At 37.9% G+C, this 7,935-nt stretch overlaps 1 long non-coding RNA gene across 1 annotated transcript; it reads left to right on the forward strand.

Moving 5' to 3' along the window:
- The first annotated feature begins 471 nt into the window (after nt 1-471).
- LOC137468725 (uncharacterized) lies at nt 472-1,638 on the forward strand. Its single transcript, XR_010996165.1, has 2 exons — nt 472-562; nt 1,385-1,638. It is a non-coding gene; the product is annotated as an uncharacterized lncRNA (long non-coding RNA).
- The last annotated feature ends 6,297 nt before the right edge of the window (nt 1,639-7,935 follow it).

Genomic DNA, 7,935 nt, shown 5'->3' on the forward strand with positions numbered 1-7,935 from the left:
TTTTCTTTTTTTTTTTTACTCCTGTCTTTTACATACCTGTAATTGTTTTCACTCAAGTGGGGTTTTTCTCAGGATCAATGGCCATGTAATTTGTTGGTAATAATCTTTCTTGAATCCTGACAATTTGACTTTGACTCAAAATATATTTAGAAAAACAATACTCTGTAAAGGAATTACTCTGTCATTGAACACAGAAGGTGACATCTATACAATTATGTATGTAAGAATCCTAAAATAGGGATGAAACTGCAAAATGTGTAAGATTTGACTATGAATTGGCTATATTTTATTTGATTGGTTGGTTTGTTTTAATTTGGAACATTAGATAACTATATAGAACCTAGACTACAGTAAAATCTGAGGGGAAAATGACTGAAAAGTGTGTGCAAAGGTTTACTTTGCTCATTGGAGCAGCAAGGGGCTAGAGATATCCTTTTAGTCTCTCCTGACTGTTTATTTTTCTGTTTCAATGTTGTATATTGGATTTAATCAGAGGGATTCTGCGCATCTTGTGTATCTCTTACACACGCATCTGCAAATCTGTGAGTAAACAGTCAGACTAGTGAGTATGTACTTGTCAGCCTAACTAAATATTAAAGCTTGGTAAATGCTTGCTCAAAAAATAACTTAGGATTATTCACTTACTTTTGAAGACAGCAAATTTCCATAGGATATTTGCATTTTACTGATTTAAAAAATGAGAAATTCCTTTGAAATAAAGGGTATATGCAAAAATATATTTTATACTGACCTGAAATTTTTTCATTGCCAATTTCCATTTTCTATTTCATTGGAAAAGTTGATATAGTGAATTATCTTCAAGTGAAAATGAGTGAAAAATCATCACTACTCAATAAAACTCATCTAGCAGGAGTTCAATGATTTTTATTCCATTATAGCTACTCTGAACTTTCATGAAGTGAAGAGCACATTTACCCACTTTTGTTATTTTCATTCTTCTATTTTTTAGAAAATGATTAAAAGTACTTAGAACTATATGCATAATTTCAAGATACCTTTTATCTTCTGGGAAATATAACTCTTCAGAACCCTTGTAATTAATCCTTATTTTATGAAACTTCTAAAATGGGCAAAAGTCACTAACTTTTTTGCCCCTTTAATGGAGCAATGTCTTGTTCCCTTGTTTCTAAGGTACAGGTGATGCAAAAAGTCTGTGCATTCAGAAAAGAGAAAGGAAACTCACTTCTGTACAGAATGGGATGTTTCATCTCACCCTTCATGTAAATGAAAATATTGTTCCCATAATAAACCTCAAGGAAAAAATATTTATTTCAGAACACAGTTCCGAGGTTAAGATGCCATGTATTATTACTGCAGACCATGTTAATAAAATGATAATTTGTTAAAAAATGCATATCCCAAGGGACCAAAACGTGCCATGGGTGTCAAGGAAAGCCAATGCCAACAGGAGCCAAGGCCAAGCCCATCAATGATGGTGGTAGCTCCTCTGGGATAACAGATTTAGGAAGGAAGGAAAACTGCTGGCACAGCAGCCAGACAAAGGAGTGAGAATATGTGAGAGAAACAGCCCTGCAGACAACAGGGAAGGAGAAAGGACAAAAGCTCCTCCAGGTGCTCCAGAAGCCAGAGCAGAAATTCCCCTGCAGCCCATGGTAAGTTTTAGTTCACTGAAAGTTTTCTAAATGTTGCTGACAGCTCCAAATGTGCCTGGGTAAATGGAAGCAGATATCTGTGAGTTATATGGTACCTTGGCCGAGTAATTGCTTCAAGGGTAGCCAGCAAAGCTATGCCAAAAGGGAGTAGCATTTGGAATCTTGCTCATTAGATGCCTTGTTAATATTTTGGTATGTGATTGTGTGCCTATGTAAGCCCAAGCACACCAAAATACTTCATTAGGTTTTGTGTTTCACAATAAAATAAAAAAATCCTGTTTCTTATGTAAATTTTACTTCTCAAGAAAGCATTAAAAATAGCAAAAAAAAGGAGAAATATTTTATATAATTAGCATTTTAATTTTTAAACTTTGTGTAATAGCCTGTCCTTATTTTCAGCCCTCTTATTTTTGTAATTCTACAGGCTGCATACTCTGATGTTCTTTGATTGTAAGTTGGGTTATTTTTCATTTGGTTTTAGAGTACTACTATTTTTTTTCCCAAATCATTATATTTCGGAAAGGCACTATTCTGCTCTCTTTCTGCTTGTGTTACACAACATGTTTTTAGGCAAAATATTTTTCCCCTCCTTTCTCAAATTGTTCTGTGCTGTATTTCAGTATTGAGTAAAAATAATCACTTTCAGATATCTCAAATATACATAGAGAGACATACATACTTATGTATTTGTTTTTAAGTTATTATTTTAAAAACCTCTGGGATTTTTTTTTTATTAGTTAAAAAACTTTAAAACCTCCTGCCAATGTGACTCTTGTTAAAGAAAGGCTTTATAACTATGTTATTTTCTTCTGTGGACAAGATGATTTAAACTAGGTGACAAAGTTAGTTTTGGTACAAGATTAAAGAAGAAGACACATCAGAAGACATTCAAGATTAGGAGTAGTTATAACAACATAACATCCTTTCTTACTTCTATGTTGCTCAGGCTTTATTCAGATTTTTATTCTTAAACAGGGAAAATTGACTTTAATAGACCTATATTGTAATGTAGTGGATGGTGAGTGGTTTACACATTAAGGCAAATCCGCCATCATCTTCCTTTACATGAATTCAGAGCTTGATTTAATTAATTATCTTGGTTGATGAATTTGGAAATACTTGAAGGCAGCTGAGAAAGGCTCAGGACAACAAGATGTGAAATACTATTTATTGCCACTAAAATTTGCTTTCTATTCTTTACATTCTTACCATGTAACAAATGAGCACTTATCTTTATCAGAGTCTATTTTATGGTTCTAGTAATTATTTCTTGCCAAACATGGTAAAATTATGGCTGCTATAAAGGCAGAAGACCTTACTTTCCCAAATATTTCCCTATTCCCAGATTTTACTTAGTGTCTTGAATGTAAGTTATGAAAGAAGATGATAAATACAATCCAGGACTACTGTATCTTGTGGTTAACTTCTATGTCCCTGATTTGACATGGAATGGTGTGATGAAATTTGACTAGAAAAGGATTTCACTGTGAAAATGGTTTCTGAAGGAAGGAAAGTAAAGTACCAGACAGGAAAGTATTAACAGAGTATGCACAAGATGCAAACAGGGAATTATCCCTGGCAATAATTATAAGCCGTTATTATTCAGTACTTTCTTTCTGTATGGCTTGAGCATATGGATACTTTAAAGCCAGATGCTGATTGACTGGTTTGACCACTTGATTGTTTGTATGTATGTGTGTGAAGATATATATCAGCAGGATTAGAGGTGAATAGAGAAAAAGCATTAATTTTCCAGGAAGACTGTGATCATCTTGATCTGTTTCTCTACCAATTTGAATGACCTTCTACCTATTTGGGATAGATTTCTTTGAGTTATCAGTATCAAGCCAAAAAACTTTTCTTCAGGCAGGCCTATGGAATAAGATGGAATTGTGCAATCTCCATGTTTCGTACCTTCAGTCAAAAAATACTATCAAGGCATACAGAGGTAACATGTCTTTTATCAGTACATGAGCACTACTTGGTGTGACAGATAAAATTATTAGGACCTCAGAGCAACTTGGGGTCTTCAGCAGGTCACAGCTAGATTACAAGCAAAAAATAAATGGGGATTACCAAAATCTTGATAATGAGAATTGAAGCCTTGATGTCAGTCTGACCTTTTACACACATGAATCTCAGAAGGTAGGGTCAGCTGTCTTTTAGCTTCTTAGAGTCCTCTGTGCTCTCCCAAAGCTGCATGTTTAGACTTTATTCTGTTCATAATGATTCTCCCTGATGATGGAAGGGTCATATGCTGTGATGAACATCACATTAATCTGACATTGCCCATCCAGTTAGTACAATGAATAAGATGTCTAATGTACAACCTCACCAGTTGCCATTAGGCAAAGTAAGTTTGCTTTGATCAAAAGCTGATATTCAGGTTCAACATTTTGCATTACAATTTAGTCAAAAGTATAATTAATCCACTGTACCAATGAATGAAATTCATATTAGAGATAGGTAATATTTATCAAAAAAAAAAAAAAAACACCTTAAAGGATTAAAGCAAATTATGATGTTCCAATCCTGCAGTTGGTTTTCAACATGGTTTTCAGGAAAAACCCAGGTGTTAGCTATTGTGGAAATGCAAGGGAAATGGCGTAGGTGAACGCTGCACTTGCCAGTCCCTAGTCTAACTGATTCAAAGTATATTTTCAATTTTTGTTTATTTTAATTCTGTTTTAGTAATTGAATTCTCACTGGCTGAAGGAGATAAGCAAAGTCTAAAGTCTTAGCAGGCAAACTCAGCCCAACATGTGGGAGTGATGATTGTCTCTCTTTGTGAGTGACCATGACACAGACCCAGACCAGCAGGGAATCTGAAAAATTTATTCAAAAGAAACAAGCTGGTTTCATACACTTTTCAAGGAACAGTATTTCCTTACATGGTAATTCTCACTACATGACCTATCCCATGTTGCCACATCAGCAACACTAAATGTCCTTCTATGGGGTGATTATGCGCTGTTCACTCGTCTATCAGCTTCCAGCAGGCTCCTCTCCTGTAGGTGTCTGTGGTGGGACACCTCTTTCCCCCAAGGTCAGGTGGAAACAAGCCTCTCTGTGCTGCCATATGTTTCTGCAGGCACATCCCACAGCCTGCAGCTCAACTTCTTTCCATCTCTTCCCACATCTCTTTGTTTGAATAATCATTTTTAAAGTTTTGGGGCTAAAGATTAGTGTAAGATATTACCATTTGATGTCAGATGATTTTCAGTTTTGTAATCTGATTTGTAAACCAATATATTGAAGTAGTTTCCCAAAAAGTTAAAATTTGTTGTTTTATTAGTATGGCTGTTACAGTGGAGTACAACATATGTTTATTCTGCATTTTGTATATTCAAGTACCACTACTGAACATCTAAATACTGTAGTTTAGATGAGCAATAGTAGCTATTTATATTTACAAGTAATTTGTTGTGAAATTATTCCACAGTGGTTTTGAAAATGAAGTATTTCTGCATCTATAGTTTTCCTTTTACACTTTGAATTTCCGCAGTGAGGGATATCATTATCCATCCAGCCAAATGGCTTGTTCCCAGCAATAGCCAGTAGCAGATTCTAGGCAAAGCCTATAGTAAAGCAGAGAAGCCCTTCCCCCTTCAGCTTCCAGACATAAGCAGATTAATGGCTTTATTAGCCAGCAGCTGCATCAAACCACTGTATTTAGTGGCTGGGAATTGATATCTCTTGCATTAACTTATCTTCTTATGAATTCATTTATACTTTTGGTCTCCTGTGAATTTCACTATTTAATTACACTTTGTGTGGAGAATGTAATTCCTTCTTATGACTTTGAATTGCTGACTTTGACTGTGGTAGTATCATGATTTTCCTTTTCTGTCCTATGAAAAATAAGGAATAAATGTTCATTGTTTAAATTTATGTATACTTGTCATTATGCTGTAGGCATCTGTTGATTTTTTTTTCCATAATTGCTGTTTTTTTCCCTCTAAAGATGATGGGATATATTTTGTCTACACATTTCTAAGCAGAGAGGCTATTACTTATAGAATCCTAGAATCATGGAATGGTTTGGTTTGGAAGGGACCTTAAATATTATCCAGTTCTAACCCCCTGCCAGGGATAGTGTATGGAAAATCACACTATCAAAAGCCAGTGTCCACAAAGGAGACAGAAGAGTCCTGCAAATTTATTTGAATAAAGGGAGAGAGTCCACTGGGGCACACGCCCACAGGGTTTTCTCTTTCAAGGTTTTGAAGGGCACAGCCTCCTTTTAATCTGAACTCCTGGCTGCATGTTACCCTCTTTTTTCTCCTATTGGCTGTGGTACTAGGAAGGTACAGCCTTCCTGAACCACCTATCACATGTTCCCCTCTTCAACTGGTTGCTTTACCCCAGAGTTCAGAAGTTCAGGCTTGTGCAGACTCACTTGTCTGTTTTAGGAGCCAAGCTGTCTGGTCTCTGCAACGAACCTTCTGCCCAAAGTTAGTAGAGATGTTAAGACCCATTTCAAAGATGATAACACCCATAGCTTCATCCATCAAATTGTTTGTAAAGACATAAGCCTACATCTTTCCTCTCAACACAGACACCTTCCACTAGACCAGGTTGCTCAGAGCTCCATCCAAACTGGTCTTGAACATTTCCAGGGATGGGGCATTGTCTCAGTTTAACGACAAAATTTAGAAGACATTCTGTAATGAGTTTTCTCCTCTAAAACTGTTACAACAATCCCTTTCCATCAATTGGAAATTAACACTAGTGAATGAAAATGGAAAATAAAAAGACCAATAACAACAGTTTATTAACAGAATGCCTGCAAGGCATGGGGAAGAACAGATAGGTGCTGGATAATAAACTGTCAAATGTTATCCCATGCACACACTGGAACAAAACCCCAAAATTTCAGGGAAAAAATACTGTCTCACACCCCATGGTAGAGATTGGCACTGTCATTGGTCTCAAGAGAAAAAACAAACAGGAGCTTCACACAGCAGTTCGGGCAAACAGATGAAAGCGTCTGGCATTTGCCTCCTCTCCACGAGCAGATGAAGCAGGTGGGCTTGGTGTGCTCTCTGTCCTGGGCTCAGCTTTCCCAAGGTTTGGGGCCAGGATGGAGCCCTCTCTCCTGCTGGTCCTGACCGGTCCCTCTCCCGCAGGTCTCGCTTTCTCTCTCTGGTCCTGGACTAAGCAAGGTGTCCAGTTCACCTCGAAAGATTGCCCAAAGATTGCTGCTGCAGCTTCTCCAAGGTCAGGGAAAGGAAAAGCTTCTTGCCTGGTCTAACAAAACCAAGCTAGCCAAACAAAACCCAGAACACACCACAGCCCGGACACCCGGGGAGCGAGGCTTTGGAAAAAAGACCAACAAGGCCAAGGCTCATCCCTGCTCTGGACCCACCTCAAAGATATAGCAACCATTTTGGGCATGAAGCAGAGGATCAGAGAATGCACTATTGCCATAAATCACCCCAAGACAGGCATCCACAACTTCTTGAAGAAACCAGTTCTAGTGCCTCACAGGATATATTTTTTTCCCTAATATCTAACCTACATTTCCCTTCTGACAGTTTGAAAAAGGGGTGATTTTTCTCTCTTTTTTGTTGCTCTTCCCCATCTTTTTTTTCCCCATTTTAAATTTGGCCAGTTTGGGGACCACAACTATATGTGATATTGATGGCATGGGATGTTATCCTACATGGATTTCAATATTAGCACTGTCAGAATTTTTTGCCTTTGTCCTCAGTTACTGGTAGCTCCTTACCTTTTACTGGCCTCAAGGCCCACTGAACTCTTGCTACACTGAGCAGGATGAGAAATTTCATTTTTCTTTGTATTTTGTTTAAAATATAAATTGTTGTATGCCAGGTTTGTTCAGTTAGGGGTCTTAATAAATGTTAGTTAGGTTGATTCTCTGTGCCCCTATTTTCCCCTCAAAATGGTTTGCTCCAGGCTGTCTGCTATAGGAGCTTTCACCTGTCAGTCTTGTAACTACTCCCCTTCTTCCCCGCAGAAAGTTCGGTGTCAATCACCCCACCTCTGTAATCCCATTTGTCCCAGAAACCTGTACCCACCTCTGTAATGTTCCCGTAGGTTGCCGTGGTCCACATCACTCCCCTGTTGTCTGTCATTATTGGCGAGGGGGCTTCCGCCCCTGTCTGCCCGCCCCCTATTTAACCCCATGCTTCCTTTGTTCCAATTGACATTTTGCCCATGCGCACGCTTGGAGACAGCTGCTTTGACCACCGCTGCAGCCACGTGGGAAATAAACAGTTCTCAGCCACACAGGGCAAGGTGTGCCTTCTGTCTCCCTTTTTCTCATCTCAGCGTGCAA

Source organism: Anomalospiza imberbis, chromosome 2 (assembly GCF_031753505.1).
Source record: "Anomalospiza imberbis isolate Cuckoo-Finch-1a 21T00152 chromosome 2, ASM3175350v1, whole genome shotgun sequence".
Lineage (NCBI taxonomy): Eukaryota > Metazoa > Chordata > Aves > Passeriformes > Viduidae > Anomalospiza > Anomalospiza imberbis.